Source organism: Cuculus canorus, chromosome 4 (genome assembly GCF_017976375.1).
Source record: "Cuculus canorus isolate bCucCan1 chromosome 4, bCucCan1.pri, whole genome shotgun sequence".
NCBI classification, from domain to species: domain Eukaryota; kingdom Metazoa; phylum Chordata; class Aves; order Cuculiformes; family Cuculidae; genus Cuculus; species Cuculus canorus.
The window spans coordinates 11389199-11405288 of record NC_071404.1 but is presented as its reverse complement, the minus strand read 5'-3'; the positions used below and the strand labels follow the sequence as shown (position 1 = coordinate 11405288).

The 16090-nt window shown below is 38.0% G+C and overlaps 1 protein-coding gene across 6 annotated transcripts in view; it reads right to left on the bottom strand.

Moving 5' to 3' along the window:
• The window catches only part of DOK7 (docking protein 7), a 72981-nt gene that overhangs the window by 26657 nt on the left and 30234 nt on the right, over positions 1 to 16090 (bottom strand). The gene's annotated exons all lie outside the window — the stretch shown is intronic.

The following is a 16090-nucleotide window of genomic DNA, read 5'->3' as shown; positions in this document are numbered from 1 at the left end:
AAGCTTTTTACTATCTCAGATACTTCACACTGTTTGTTCTATGGTGGTACAACGGCAGCTGGGGCACATCTATACAGTCAGACACAAAGTACCAGTCCCCATTCACACTCAAGAGTGTTCTTGCAGGACAGGTTTCTCCTCAGCTATACTAACAATGACATTCAAAACTGATCTGGCATTTTATCTCTAGATAGTATCAAGGCTGCTCCTGCATAGCAGTATCAAGGTAGGCTGTGAAGTCGGTCTGATCTGTGACTACCACTCTGCCAAAGAGATCTCTTATTTCTGTGATCTTGGTGAGAAGAATTCATCATCGTAATCCATTCTTTTTGATAAAGAAATGTGTCTTCTAGACTTTGAAGTGGAAAAATAATAAACACTTATCGGACCTAAGCAATAACACCATTTAATTCCAAAGCAATACAATTCCATTTCATATTGACACTTGACAGTAATTGTCTTCATCTAAATAAATACACAGACTTGTGACCTGCGATAAATCTCATTTCCTACGCTTTCTTACAAACTGGGAGTTTTTCTGATGCACTTCAGACTTCACATACCCCTTCCATATATCTTCCCCCTATACAGGCATTGTGTTGTGTTGACTTCCCAAAATTCCTCAGTGGAAAATGAAATAGATTATTTAGTTGTTATCCATGTAGAAGTTCAGGTCATACTAACTTGTACAACATTTTCCTAAGGCAAACATATTAAGATGTAAAGCTGTGACCACCACAAAAAACTGTCAGAGCTAGCAACCGGAACAAACTTCCATTAAAGTAGATGGAAATGTTTTTCTAGGTTTTGATGGACCTTGCAATAAATCAGGAAAAGATGAGAAAAGATCTCACTAATTCTGTTCCAGCCACTAATGTACACATTAAAAAAGCTTAATTGGACCAATTGGGGGGGGAGGTAAGGTTTCTTTTTTTAAAATACAGTTTTGAAATCTGCAACACAAAACAACTTTGAACAGTGGAACACACGACATACTATTGCAAACGTGGAATCTACAGCTTCAGTATTTGCTTTAGTTTTTATGCTAGCTGTATTGAATATGTGAGACACTGAATCTGAGCAACTGTTTAGAGTAAAAGTAGAAGTGAGGGGGAGGCAATCAGAAACATGGTCGAGATTTCATTTCTGAAACAGAAATAACATCCCACAGCATTTCAGAAAAAGAGCATTTTATCAATTTAACCATATTGGACGTTATTTGTTGCTATAGTTACAGTGTGCCACCACAATAGATGCTGCTTAAATATTGGGAATATGCAGAATTATCCCCACAGATAAAGGGGAGAGGACTTTAGAGTCCATTATGAGCAATATTCCGTATATTTAGATAACAATATTTTCACCATTACAATAGAATTTCTTTTTTTTTTTTGTCAATATAATTTATGGTAGACTTAAAAATGCTTTTTTTCCTGCACGCAGTGATTTATTAGGGATTTACTGATACGGGACAATATATGCATCTAGTTGCTAAACAGCTCTGCTCCTCCTGTAAATTTGAGTTATAACTTCTTGATTTACTTTCAAATTAAATTTTGCTGTTTTTTCCTCCTGTCAGTGTTGCACAAGTATAGCATTTCTGCAAGAATGAGGCTTAAAAAGGCAAACTGTTAAAAATATTTCAGTTGCAGAAACTTTTTTTGGTGATGTGCTGCTTAATTCAAGTTAAAATCACAAAATCACAGAATTGTTTAGGTTGGAAAAGAGCTTTAAGATCATCGAGCACTGCCAAGTCCACCACTAAACCACACCCCTATGAGCCACACCTACACGTCTTTTAAACACCTTCAGGGATAGCGATTCAGCGACTTCCCTGGGCAGCCTGCTCCAATGCTTGACAACCCTTTCAATGAAGTAATATTTCCTAATATCTAGCCTAAACCACTCCGGCAAAACTTGAGACCATTTCCTCTCATCCTTTCACTTTTTACTTGGGAGCAGAGATGAGTCTTTCGATGTAGCAGGGCTTTCTCACCTCTGAATGTGAGTGAGAATTCAAACCATCATCTGTCTTTTATTCTGTGCATCATGTATGACATGGAAATAACTGACTGATAAAGAAAGATCATTTTGCTAACATAGGAACAGTTAGTTCAACAATGGAGTCTTATTTCACACCTGGAACCCCTACTCACTCTTGTAAAATAAATTCTAAAAAGTTTTTCATAACAGTGCACATATTAGGTAAGATGAGAAAATTTCTGTCAGACAGATAATATCAAATCGTAAAATTAGATTATACTTGCCAAGGAAAGATGCAAAAAGGCAAGCAGAAGTTAGATGTGTGAAATTATGTCAGGTGTGGGACACCAATAAAATACCATTGAAATCACAGTGAATAGATGAATGACAACAAATGACTAAAGGAATCCGATGTGGTTAGATAAAAAAAGTTTGAGATAATAACAAAAATCATACAGTGGTTTGAGGTGGAAAGGACCTTAAAGATCACCTAGTTCTAATCCCCTAGCCATGGGCAGGGACACCCACCACTAGATCTGATTGCTCAAAGCCTCATCCAACCTGGCTTTGAACACCTCCAGGGATGGGGCATCCACAACTTCTCCAGGTAACCTGTTCCAGTGCCTCACCATCCTCACAGTAAAAAAATATCTTCCTAATATCTAATATAAATCTCTCCCCTTTCAGCTTAAAACTGTTACTTCTCATCCTTTTACTACACCCCCTTTAAGTACTGGAAGTACTGGTGCTATAAGGCCACCCCGGAGCTTTCTGTTCTTCAGGCTGAACAACCTCAAGTCTCTCGGCCTGTCCTCATAGGGGAGGTGCTCCATCCCTCTGATCATCTTTGTGGCCCTCCTCTGGGCTCGGTCTAACAGATCGGTGTCCTTCCTCTGCTGAGGACTCCAGAAGTGAATGCAGGGCTCCAGGTGAGGTTTCACAAGAGCAGGATAAGGCAGACAACCCCCACCTTCAACCTCCTGGTTACACTTCTTCTGATGCAGCCCAGGACACAGTTTGGCTTTCTGGGCTGCAAGTGCACATTGCCAGTTCATGTTCAGCTTCTCATCCACCAACACCTCCAAGCCCTTCGCCTCAGGATTACTCTTAATCTTTTCTCTGTCCTGCCCGTATTTGTGCCCTGACCTAGGTGCAGGACCTTCAACTTGGCCTTGTTAAACTTTATGAAACTCACATAAGCCCACCTCATAAGCCCGTCAAGGTCCCTCTGGATGGCATAAAAGTAAAACCATTTTTTTGTTATCAAGCGATTTTTCTAGGCTGTGAGATTGTTGAATTCATTTCAATTTCTATATATCATATTCTATTATTTCTGCAGCTCTGAGGCTTCCTGCTGCAATTCTTTCTAAGAGAGACTTCACTAACTTTCAGTGGCAACCATTAAGGCAACACAGTAGAAAGAACAGTGTCAGAGACTTAAAAGCTATCTTTTTTGATTCTGCAAAACTCAGACAAAACAAGCTTTTTGTCTATAGGAGAAACTTTTTAAATTATTATGTTATAATGTACAAACGTAAATGCATAGGTTTCAAATGCAATGTATAATACATATCTCAACCTACCATTCAATTACACTAAAGAAGAAAAGTAGTGACCTCACTTAAATAATATGCTTTTGTTGTGCCTGCTATAATATTCAGACAATAATTAACAATGTGAATATCTAAATCCTGCATAACTCATACTATTACTCATAAATATAAGTTAAATATGTTTATAAAGTAGATTCTTTTATCTACAACCCAACAGCTGAGGACTGAAGTATGTGATGCATGGTTGTTAGTTCAAACAGCCTCGCCACTACAACACCCACAGTAAACGGATATGTACCACTTGTATATCACACATCTTGAACTACATGTCCAGGGCTATTTTAACTCTGGTAGTGACCTGGCTGCTGCCAGATGACATTCATTTTTGATGTTCTGCTTCCAAATGTCTTGGGTAGATAGATGTTAGGAGAACTCACTAGTTTGATATGCTGGATCATCATTCACAGATTAGCTCTGTTGCCCTACACATTTAAACAAAGCCTAAGCCTCGGCATTTATTTCTGTGTGCTAGCAGCCATCATAGTACATAATCCTTTTTACAGTCAAAATGGAATTTTTTCGCCCCTCTGTATATTTGGTATAACTTTGTATTTCTCTCAGCACCTTTTTTTTTTCCTTTTAAAGTTTCATTCAATTGCATTGAAAGTTTATTCAACTTTGCATTTCATGAAACATATGATTTACCAGACAGCTCTCATTTAAAAAAATTATCAGAAACAAATTCTGTTGCATATAAAGATCAGCATGCCTACCTTTCTCTATATACTCAAATCTTGTTCCGTGGACTACACACCCAATTCTGGTCTGCAGCTGCTAATGGCAGTTTTAGTCTTTGGATATAAGATCAGCCTAAAAGTCCAGGTATTCCAGTATACGATCCAAAGCAAGGAGCTAAGACTACTGTAGTATGCAATTTCTTATTTTTGAAATAAGTTTGCCAGATTTATAGTGACAAGAGGCATTACAACTGCTTTGTAAACTCACCTCTGTTGTATAAAAAAAGGAGCCAGGAGTTTACAAGTCAGATGGACAGGGGAAAAAAATAAAGGAAAAAATTGTCTTAAAACTAATCCCTCCCATTACTAGTTCTAAGGGTAGGAACTCACACATAGCTGTTCCATATAAAACACGTATTTTCAAAGAATCAAAACAGTTCTGTTTCATATTTTTCTTCCTAAAAATGAGGAAACCACACTTCCAAGAAAAAGATCTGCTTCTCTATATCGTAATGCTGAGCTGGGCTCCATCACCACTGGCAAGAGAAATGAAATATCATTTGTCTGATAACTGTCAACATTTCAGACGGATCTCATCAGTCACAGCTTGTGTTGTTCCCTTTGTGTATCTTTAGAAATAAAGCTTTTCTTTCAGCTCCTCTAAGTTTGGTGGCTTTTTATAGCTCCAGTATTCTGAATCTAGTAAGAGAGTTCTCATTATCTTGAACTGTCAGCAACTTCACAAAGGAGCGAAGGACACACCGAGAAATTCTGAGGGAAGGTTTTCAAATTAGCATTCCAAAAAGAGAAGTGTCAACTGCTTTTAGAAAATGGAAAAAAAAAGTTCTTGAACATGACCGAAGTTCAGCAAAGTTCAGCTATTTCAACTTAAAGGAAACCATCTCCTAATGAAACTGATAGTTAAGGTACTTTTGTTATGAGGATTAAAAAGCAATGACTTATTATTGGAGCAAATCACCAGAAAATGTTAAAGCTGGAATGTCTGGGCTGCCACAGGAAAAAAACATTTCTCAGGAAAGGTCATTAAATACAGTCACATGGAGCAACCTTTAAAGATCATTTACTTTAATAGGCTGTTTCACAATGCCCAGCAGTTGATCAGGTTCTGAACAAAAGACACAAAACTTATTAGACTCTACCACCCTTCATTACAACTCCAAATGAAACAAACTCCTGTCCATGGCATGCTTCAGGTGCAGGGCTCCAATTTCAGCCACAAACTTCTGATTACTCAGCTTCATCTGTCGCAAGCCAACTGTTGGCTTACAGAAAGATTGCTGAAGTCAGTTCAGAAACATCTCAGTTCGCCCAGCCAAGCCCAAACATCAGCTATTTCCTGAAGCATGAAGCTGGTGATCTCAGTGGCACTGGCAAACTGCTCTGTGTCGCATTAAAATACGCTTCCCAAAACCTATGGGATAATCACAGCTCAACTCATCTACAAATTACAGGTGTTTAAAGAACAAGAGAAAGAATGCAAAGTATTGTTTAGTTCTAGTCCAGATCTGTGCACCCTTATTCTCTCACTTGTTTACACAGAGGTATATTTTCAGCTGTGATTTGGGTATGCTTCTCTTCAGAAGGGCCTTCTGCTTCTTGCTGTGGGCTTCCCAGCTGCCTGCAGTCATGAGCTGTCTGCCACCCAATCCGGAATACGACCACTGGCATCAGAACACAACCATTAGCTCTGAAATCATCATTCCCTTTAGCATACTCCGAAACTGTCCACTGAAGGAAAAGAAAGAAAAGCTGGGCTGAGCCCTCTGCCACAGCTACCACAAAATCCAGTAGCTGGATGGAGCCGCCCAGCCTACAGCCTGAGACAAAAGCCATCTCCAGCTGCCAGCTAGCAGCAAAACCCCTGAAATTCAGATGGTAGGAGTCTCAGTTGCAATGCTGAAGGGTCACACTTCAAGCTCTGCTACTAGTGATAAATGAGCACGGGAAAGCTGATACAGCAACAAGGAAAATGATTTGCTGTTCAAAACAGACCCAGAATTTCTACATACCAAGAGTCACACTCAGAGTGTGCTGGACAACTGGACTTAATGAAATTACTGGGTCACGTATCACTTTTTCCACGGGACATCTGTCTCATTCACTGCGCAAGAGGGACAAATGTGTGGGTAAAATCAAGATGGCATGAGCAACTGTAAATCTGTCAATTCCTTAACAGTGAGGGGCTTAACTTTTCAACCTAAATAACATCCTTTTAACATCACACACATATCTCATTATGTACAAAAGCATTCAGACAGAACTCTAGAGGAAGCAGCTATGCAATACTGCCCAGTGCAGATAAAATATCCGGTGTAAATGCAACAGTGAAGTTTGTGTCTGTTTCCAGGCACTACTACAAGCTAACCTTGCATACTTGTTGGATAAAAAACAAAGTCAAGAGCATGTACAGCTGCCCCAAAGCAATAACTCTCACTCCGAGCAGACAGCAAAGTCTGAAAGTACACAAGACCAAACCATCAAGAACTGTCCGAACACCAATATCAGCTAGGCAGCTTGTGATTACAGAGAAATGCCCAAACTCACAACAATGTAAGAAATATAAATAAAATAAAGACACTCAGCAACCTTGCTCAAACACAGATCTTGACTTTGTCTTATAATTTTTTGAATTAACTTCATCAGATTTGAGTTTTTCATGGTTCTTCAAAACATTGGTATGATGCTTCCAGATCAAACAAGATTACCAAATACTTTTGTGAATTTGACAGTTTGTCCTCCTTAACTACAGGTAAAAATCAGAAGCGCTATTTTCTGTACAGGTAGAAGCACTGCATTATTTCATGGAGGTTTTGTAAGGACAGACATGGTGTCAAGCTGCAGAAAGAGATACTGCAGCTGCAAACCCTCCAGGTATACATCTATTTAAACAACTCAAATAAACAAGTGGACACTAATGGTTATTAACTACACTGAACAGACAAACTCATCTCAGCTTCCTGACAGACCTCACAGTACAAAGGACTGGAGTATGATCAGAACACTTTTCACTCCCAGCTCATGATATGGAAGGACATCCATAGCAGGAGCTATGCCTGGGCTGAAGAATTCAGCCATCCAGAAGAAACAGTTAAGCCAGACATAGCAAATTGCCTCAGAGACTAATTTTAATTCACTGTATTTGATGAACGTAGCCAGAACTGGTGCATTAGTTAGAAGGCAGGAACTGAAAACAATTCTTTACAAAAAATAAGGACAACATGTGCAAATGTCGTAGGGTATAGTCATCAAACATGACAACTGGGGCATACCATCTCCTGATTTCCGAGCACAGAACCCTGAACAAACACACCTTTGAACTGATGTTAGATAAATAATAAAACATATTAACATCAGCATACACTGCCTCATCTTTCACCAGATGTATCTCATAACAATCATTCTGTCATTCAGTACATGAAAGACTCCTTAGACAATTGTTATTAAAATAAAACATCAAAAGCACTCAGCTCAGAAATTATAACTTTTTTTTTCTCCAGTTATGAGATTTCTCTTCAGAAAGATGCAGGTCTAAGATACGGGGCAGATAACCCAGATATAAAGTTCAGCATATCATATATTCCTAGGGCCAAAAAAAAGACAGGCACTTCCTCCAGGAAATAAAAATCAGATACATTGCCTTCTCCCTGATGCCACAGTTGAGATGATGTGATTTACAGTAGCAGAAGGGCTGTTCTTGAATTTTATGATATGTAAGACACTCAGCACATTTTCTAATTCAAGATACTGTTGACAACTTTTTAGCATTGTTTTCATTGCAACCTTACATTACCTTTTCCCCTTCCAGAGCCTTATTTAGCTCCTGTTAGTTAACCCACCTCTCTGTGTACAGAAACTCCAGCTGTAATGCTGAAGAAAAAGAGTTCCAATGCCTGTTTGTCCTGACTGTTGAAGGTTCAGCAGAGCATCCACAACATCGTTTTAACTATTCACATTTGCACAGGTGAATACCAGTGCTGTCATTTAGCGTGCAGCTTTAGCCATGCAAAAGGAAACGATGTGACTAGTTTTTTAGAAGTGGTAAGCCCTTTATGAATAGGTAAATATTTATGAACAATAAAAATCAACATTGAGTATAACAGGTTTTATATTCATATCCTTATAGAGAGACAGTAAAATGGCAAGCATCTGTGCCTACAGCTGTATTTTAACATGAAAAGATGATTATTTTAAACAGAATTCAGTTCCAATAACTTGGGGTGGAAACATCTTTTCTATTTATGTAAAAAAAATTAATCTCTTTTTCCTTTTTTTTTCTTTTTAAATAGGGACTGGCACTTCTAAAGTCTTATCAAGTGCAATGAACGCAAAATCATATACACAAAGTCAAAGAGTCTTCAATTCCATGTATTCTAGTTTATATTCCATATATTCTAGTTTCCAACAGGGGGTAGCATTACACTACTACAAGAACATTTGATATTTAAAATACACTCAGTTTCCTCACAATTGCTAGTCTGAGCTCCCTTGTACAATAGATTTGTTAAATTCCACTCATTCCGTATCAAGTGAAAACTCAGGGCACAGACTCCAGCAGAACTAATGTACCACTGGAAATAAGACTCAGATGGGGCCCAAACATGAGCAAATAACAGCAGACTTGACTCTACTGTGCAGATAATAAGCAGTGTGGTGGTCGCGTCTCATTCTTCTTGTTCAGCATGTAAAAGGAACAGGAGAGGCAAGGATTATATACACTGGCCACAACATCTCACGTGATCCATTTCATTTGCACGTTACCATAAGACTAACTGTGCCATCACTGAATATCTCAGTACTGCAGAAATTCCTGTGAAATTAGGAGGGCTTGACATATGGGAAGTGTTGTTCTACATTTTCTTAGAGTAGCACATCCCAGAAGAAAAAACAGCGTTTTTCTGCTTCAGTAGGAGTGTTAGTCCATTTCAAATTTTTACAATTTAATACATACGCACTATATAGCAGGAAGCTTGGAGAGACTGAAAAGGACAATCATTAACACATATATATATGCACACACATAAGGGATTCAGATATCCTTGCTCTCTTGATTAGTAAAGGGGTGATTTATGGCAGATTTACACCAGGAGGGATATGTAAGACAAAAGGTCCAATAATTCATTCATTTCTTGACACTGAAATAGTCCTTCTCTGATGAGAGAAGAGGATGAGCTTCAACCAACATGCATAAAAGACATTACACACTTTTCAGTGAAAAACAGCTCTTATGCCACTCTGAGAAGTATCCTAACATATCACAACAAGCATTGTCAAAAAGTTTCTGGTTAACAGAAAATTAAATCCACCAATTACACAAAATAGCACAAAGTATCTATTTTACTCAAGTTTTCTGCTTGTGACAAGACTCTAAATCCAAGTCATCTATTAATGAAGAAAAGGGATATTTTTGGGCAAGTAAAGATTTAACTATAACTCTTTAAATACTCCTCCTCCTCAGACAAACAGTAAATAGAGAAAGGCTTAAATGTGAAAATATTTTGAAAGCTGGCAAAGTGAAATTTCAGGTATTAGAGACAAATTAGACCTACCTCTACAAATTCTTAGAGATGGAGAAAGTTTATTTTAAGCTGTAATTTTTGAAATGTTTACCTAGGGACTGCCCTAAGAAAAGACTATTCCTTCTTCTACTTCTCCCAGAGTGTTGTTCCTCTCTGAGAGCTTAGCTTGTGCTCACACCGAAAATGTACTTGGGCCTATTTTGTAGCCGATGGAGCTATGCCAGTTTACATTAGACTAGTTATTTGATTCCTTCCTTCCAGCCCTCTCCACATAAAGACATCAAGAAAAGAATCCTTGTTATAACCTGTGCATCCTGCTACACGCAGAGAGAACTAGAGTGGGCATAATTATGAGCCCATGAGAAATAAAATTGAAACCTTTGCATTATTGTCTTTGTATTCATTTTCCTTCTTTTTCAACCTAACTCTTACAGCTAACATTAGCCAACTACTTGTAGACAAAAAATATTAACAAGATAATCAATGATCATCATTAGAAAGAAATGGATGGAAATAGAAGGACAAATAAGGGAGAGAAAGCTCAAAATAGTAAGATTAAGAAAAGCATTATGCCAAACCCATCACTGAAATTATGGTTTGTCAAAGGTAATGAAACTATAATTAAGCTGAACAGCTTCAAAGGATACAGATACTTAACTATGCATGGAGGCTGCTCACAGGCTTCTCCTATATCAGAGAGCACTGCTATAAATTATTAGGTATAAGTTTTTCTGTAGTTTTCCAAAGCTTTCTATAGCAGTTATCTCCATAGCACGTGTGCTGTGCTTGACTTTATGTCTTAAGGAATGAGTTGAATTGGCAAACTTCATCTGGAAATGTTTTCCTAGTGCTACATAGGACTCAAGTACACAGTTACTATCTCAATATAGCCCACTTAACACTTCTCTGTCCTTGTAATAAACCAGATATGGAAAAGGTTTATATTTCCTTAATATTTTCCAGGCTCAAATTTCTTGTACATTCAAAATTGCTTCCAATCAGCATTGAATTAGCAGAGGATTCCACAGAATCCAGACTACTGCAGAGGATGCGGCTAGGAGAGAGGGAACACAGCCAGAGTTCATGTCCCATTGATTCCCAGCTGTTGTAACAGTCATTTCAGCTGAGTGACAGCTGGCTGCTGCGGTTTATACTGTGAATAGCCCGATATCCTCATGTGACAAGACTTAGGAGCACAAACTCAAATTGAAAGCTCCTTTCCATCTAGTCTTTGGACTTGTGTGGGGTTGTACTGCTTCAGAGAAAGGTTTCGTTCACCTACTCTGCTTTAGGAAAGGAAACATGGAAATACATAAAAGAGAATATCAAATAGCTTGTGTGCAGTAAAGGCACTTTACTGCAGCCTAGAATCTGTATGTAAGACTCTGATATTCACTCACAGTATCCTGGCTGTGATTTATCACATGGATCACATTAACAGCCCCATCCCACCGAAGGAATATCAATCCAACTTTTACACATGCACAAAAATTACACGTTGTTACAGACTTATTGAAGCATCAAAATTCACTGGAGCTAAAGCAAAGCACGTGGAGAAAGCAATAGTAACACCACATAACATTTTCCCCACACATCTGTCCTACACCCATGGGTTGAATTACTCCCTGAAGTAAGTTAGGGTTTTTCAAGGAACCCTTCAACAGTCAGTATGTTACTACACTAGCAAGAATGGCCAGGATGCAGGGAAGTCCTTCCCTCCATGACACCATTTAGGAATGGAACAGAAAAGGCTTCACGCAACTAGTAAAAAGTGGGTAAATAGCATCTTTTTTCCCCATAAAAAAGATTTGCTCAGTTGCTCAGGCACAGTAACTTTAAGGTTTCATTGTGATACTGTGATCCTGACCCAGAGTTCCTACACTTCAAGCAGAGTTTAGTCAGCACCCTTTGGTCCTTTCTAAGTGCTAAGAAGTTGCCTAAACCTCCAGCTAATCCCATGCTTACAAAGAACTTATTTTCAACTTCCATGTCCTCCGATGTAGACTTTCTGAACCCACTGAGTGTAAAGATTCCTGCATCAACAACTTCTTTCCAGTAACTCTGCAGTCCTTGAAAGACACGGTTCAAGCTCAATTTCACACAAAAAAAATTTCTCATGAAATAATGTATTCAGTGCCACTGCTCTATGATCTTTCATTAAAAGGTTTTGAATTATTTACTGAAGTTATAAAAATTAGTTTCTGGCATTTAAAAAAAAATAATTGTAGGCCAGCTGCTCTGCTGCCCTACTTTCTGTCTCTCTCACTGAAGCCTGGAAAACATCACATTTAATATAATCTTTAGCACTTGGATAGAATTATCTACACCCAAAGCATTGTAGAAACACTATCTCACCAATCCTGACGGTAGCATTGGGAAGTAAACATTATCCACATACAGATAATATACAAAGAGGTAGACTGAGGTAATCTGGTGAGAGCCACAGCAATAAAACTGTAATACAAAGTTCCTAGAGCAGTTCAAATCTCAAGCCCTGGGATCTCTCTTCAATGCAAAGTAAGACATTGTCCAAAACATCATCATTTGCACTTTGCATCACAAATTCCTGCCAGGATTCTAGCTTTACAGTACAGCATGAGAGTTTGCAAAATGTGTTCAACACCAAGCCAGGTAGGACAAGAACAACAAAGTTTGGTATGGATTTCTTCTGTACTTCCCGAGGTCCAGAGCGATCAGACCCGTTCTTGTAGTTCCTGCTATATGAACTTTTGCACAATCACCTTTCTTTTCTTCTCTAAACATGTTCCCTAGCATTTCAGGAGAAGCATTTGTAACTACGCATAAAAAAGCAATACATTAAATTGCAAGGCAACTTTAAAATAGCACATCCTGAAACTGTTTGGCAGGTTTTTCTATACCAAAATGACTTACCTACTTTTTCTAACCCTCCTATCTATGGGAAGTATTTATTTGGTTCTGAACATATAAATATTCTTCATTCTTCCAATTGGTCTCAGTGTATTTTTTTTGCAGAGCAGGAAATTAACAATTTTCTATTCAGTGGATTTATTGCCACACTTGCCATTTTCTTGTTAACAAATGCCAAAACGACATTACCCGTGTGACTATGTTGTTACTATATTATTAAACTTTACTAAGCCAATATTAGGAGAAAAATATTTGCTCTTTATGAACAAAGTAGTATAATTTGGCATATGGTTGCACAGTTATATTAGAAACAGTATGAATTTCCCTACATTACAACCTCTACATAACTGATAACTTAAGGATCTGACCTGATCACAAGTCTGTATAGGATATTATCAGCCAGAAAAGTATTTCCATAGATATCTTGAAGTATTGAGCATATTGGTGATCTTGAATTACCAAAACTAATTCCACTCGTGTCTCATAATGGGTTGTGGACAAATTTAAGCATAGTTTATGTAATTTTGTTAGAACATATTTCATCCTTCTAATTTGCATACTTCCAGTTTTAAGTGTCTCTGTCAAAAAGAGTCAGTAGGAAAGGTCACATCCCCACTGAGGATCTATTTTCAAGTCTCTCATCTACTAGCAGTGAGCTGCTGTCAACCCTCCAGATATCCCATCCACATGATTGCTACCCTACCAACACTTGCCAATTTCTTCTCAGCCAAGCAATTACTTTGATAACAGTGACTGTTAAGAAAAACAGAATATTTTCTGCATGGCCTTGAAAATATAATGTGGGTAAACATTACGAATATTTTACAGAAATTGAGCTTTTTTTAAAGTAGCTTTGTTTATGATCTTGCAGAAGGAGATGAACCACATGGGAATCAAACTTAGGAATCTTAATCCACAGCTGACGCTGGAGTTATTTGCTTCCCTCTGAGTTCAGCTAAATGCGATCCACACTTTCCTAAGCTCTTTTTGTGGTTTCTTCCTCTGCAGGTAAATTCTACTTTCTTCCTTTTAGAAAATAAAGATAGAAAACTGTCTGCTTACATGTTCTAGGATTCTGCAGAATTTTTCCAGAAAGAAATGGATTTCTATTTAGAAAAAAAAAGAATCAGCAATCCATTTTCCATTGTCCACTTTGACAGCAATCTGATGAGTTTCTTTACAACTGGACCAAAAACAAAACCCCCACAAACCCCTACATTCTAAAAGGAATAATTTTTTCCACCTTTTATTGTCAGACCCCTCCTTTTTCAAAATATTTCTTTATCTCTCTTCAGAAAAGCAATTTCTCCCAGCAGAGGAAGAAGTATCCGTCATGGTGATAAAAGCTATAATCTAGCTTGATTGTATTCAGGAGAGGAAGTAGATTTTGCCATTTGTTCATTCTGATGGTTATAAAAGGTCAATCTCATGGTTTATCAGTATCTTTACTGGCTTTCTTACAGAAGAGCGATCTGGCAACATTTCTATTTAATATAGAAGAATTCATTCTGCTGAGCTATGTTGTCTACCTTTCCTCGTGTAAGAAAGTGCTCTCTTGACATTATTATTATTATTTCACTTACCGGTGCTTCTGTAGCAGACACTTCTTTTCCCATTATAGATCACAGCCTATCTGTTCCACTTAGTGCCTGATCCCAAGAAACACCAAGAGCTTAATTCTTATTAGTCTGAATTCAGATTAGAACCTTTATTCTCAGCAAAAACACTGTGGGGATTCTTTAATGATAGAGAGTATCTGCAGTACTATCTCTTAGATAAGAGGTAAGGCAGCCTTGTAGAGTGCCATAGCAAGTCAGATTTGCACAGTTCTGGTAGGACTAGGATGTCTTGTTTTTTACTGGGGTATCTCAAGTCCAAAGCCATACCCATTAGATGACCTCCTCCAAGCAAAGCTTTGGAAGAGACAGGTCACTTATATGAGCCATTACTAATAACAGCAAAGTAAAAGGAAGCCAGGTATATTCTTAATTATTCGGGAGTGAAGCCCATTGCCAACAAACATTACAATATTGTACAAATTATTAGCTGAGGAGAAAAAAGCTCTTCTTTCCCCTATGAGCTGCTGATAACCAACATCTCACAGTACATAAGCAGACACAACAGCACCTTAGTAAGATGATGGGAGTTAACACTGTGATAGACTTGGGTTCCTAGTCAAAACCACAAAAGAAAAACAAAATAAATCAAGCTCTAGACCTGACACTACATCCACTTCTTTTATGCCCCTTTCCTCTGCCACTGGAGAACATATTTTTACTCCTATCTTCGATTTGCAGAGTGTTGTGTGCTTTTTTCAGCAAAACCAGCCCCAGAAATGACTGTACTTCACTGTCAAGGACATCTACAATCATGGATTTCTTCTATTTCACAAAGATGTTGTGGGAAAATTGGTGTTTTTAAAGATGCTTTTGAATGTGTAAAAAGTCCCCCACAAACACTATTTGATGGTAAAAAATTCAGAGTCTTTTACAATAACTACAATGTAAGTAAAATTCCAGATTGACAAATCATTGTCCAGCCCAGCCACCTCAATTTGTGGTGATACACATTATGGAAGATCCACCCCACTACAGGTTAATCTATCACAGCCAAGACTTAAAGAAAAACATTTGGAATTAAATCTTAAAAGAAGACAACACAAGTTTTATAATTCATGCCAAAAGTCAATAGTACCCAGAATCCGTGCTCATCAAAGCATGTAAGAGCCTCACAAATGCTCTGTTACTCAGGTCAGTAACACTGACGACTGGCTTCCAGATCCCTCTGAGGTACAAATTGTTCTTGTTATAGTTTTGACAGTGTGTGTGCGTTGCCTAACTGTCCAGAGCTCTGAGAGACTAGCGCAGAAATACAAGTAGGAAGAACGCTGTGGAAGATGACAAATGCATCCTTCTCAACTGCGAATTTAGACAGCCTGTAGCTTTTTTTGAAGGTGGGAGGAAGCATAAGATATCGCAGCATCATACATCAATAATGCTAAAACATCTTTGAAAAGAGATGCCAAAGGAGTGTAATTACTAATAATCGTGTTCCTGTACTTTTGGAGAAAGCAGGGAAATAAACACACTACAAGATAAACACTTAAGGTGTTTGGTCTCATGTGGAAAAAGGTGATGGCTCCAACAGCAAAAAAAATATAGCTACATTTAAGTTATCTATAACAATATATATTATCTAATTTAATACAATACTTGAAAAGTACCTGATTAAAAAACAAAAAACTGAAAACATTCTCAGTTACACGGTTGTGGCAATGTAGTCTGCAGCCACTATTTCTCGAGTCTTACTGTAAACTTACAAGTTTACACTTTACAGGCCTTCTCTTACCATTTCAAAAGGAGCATTTACAGTGAAGGGAGGTGCACCAGCT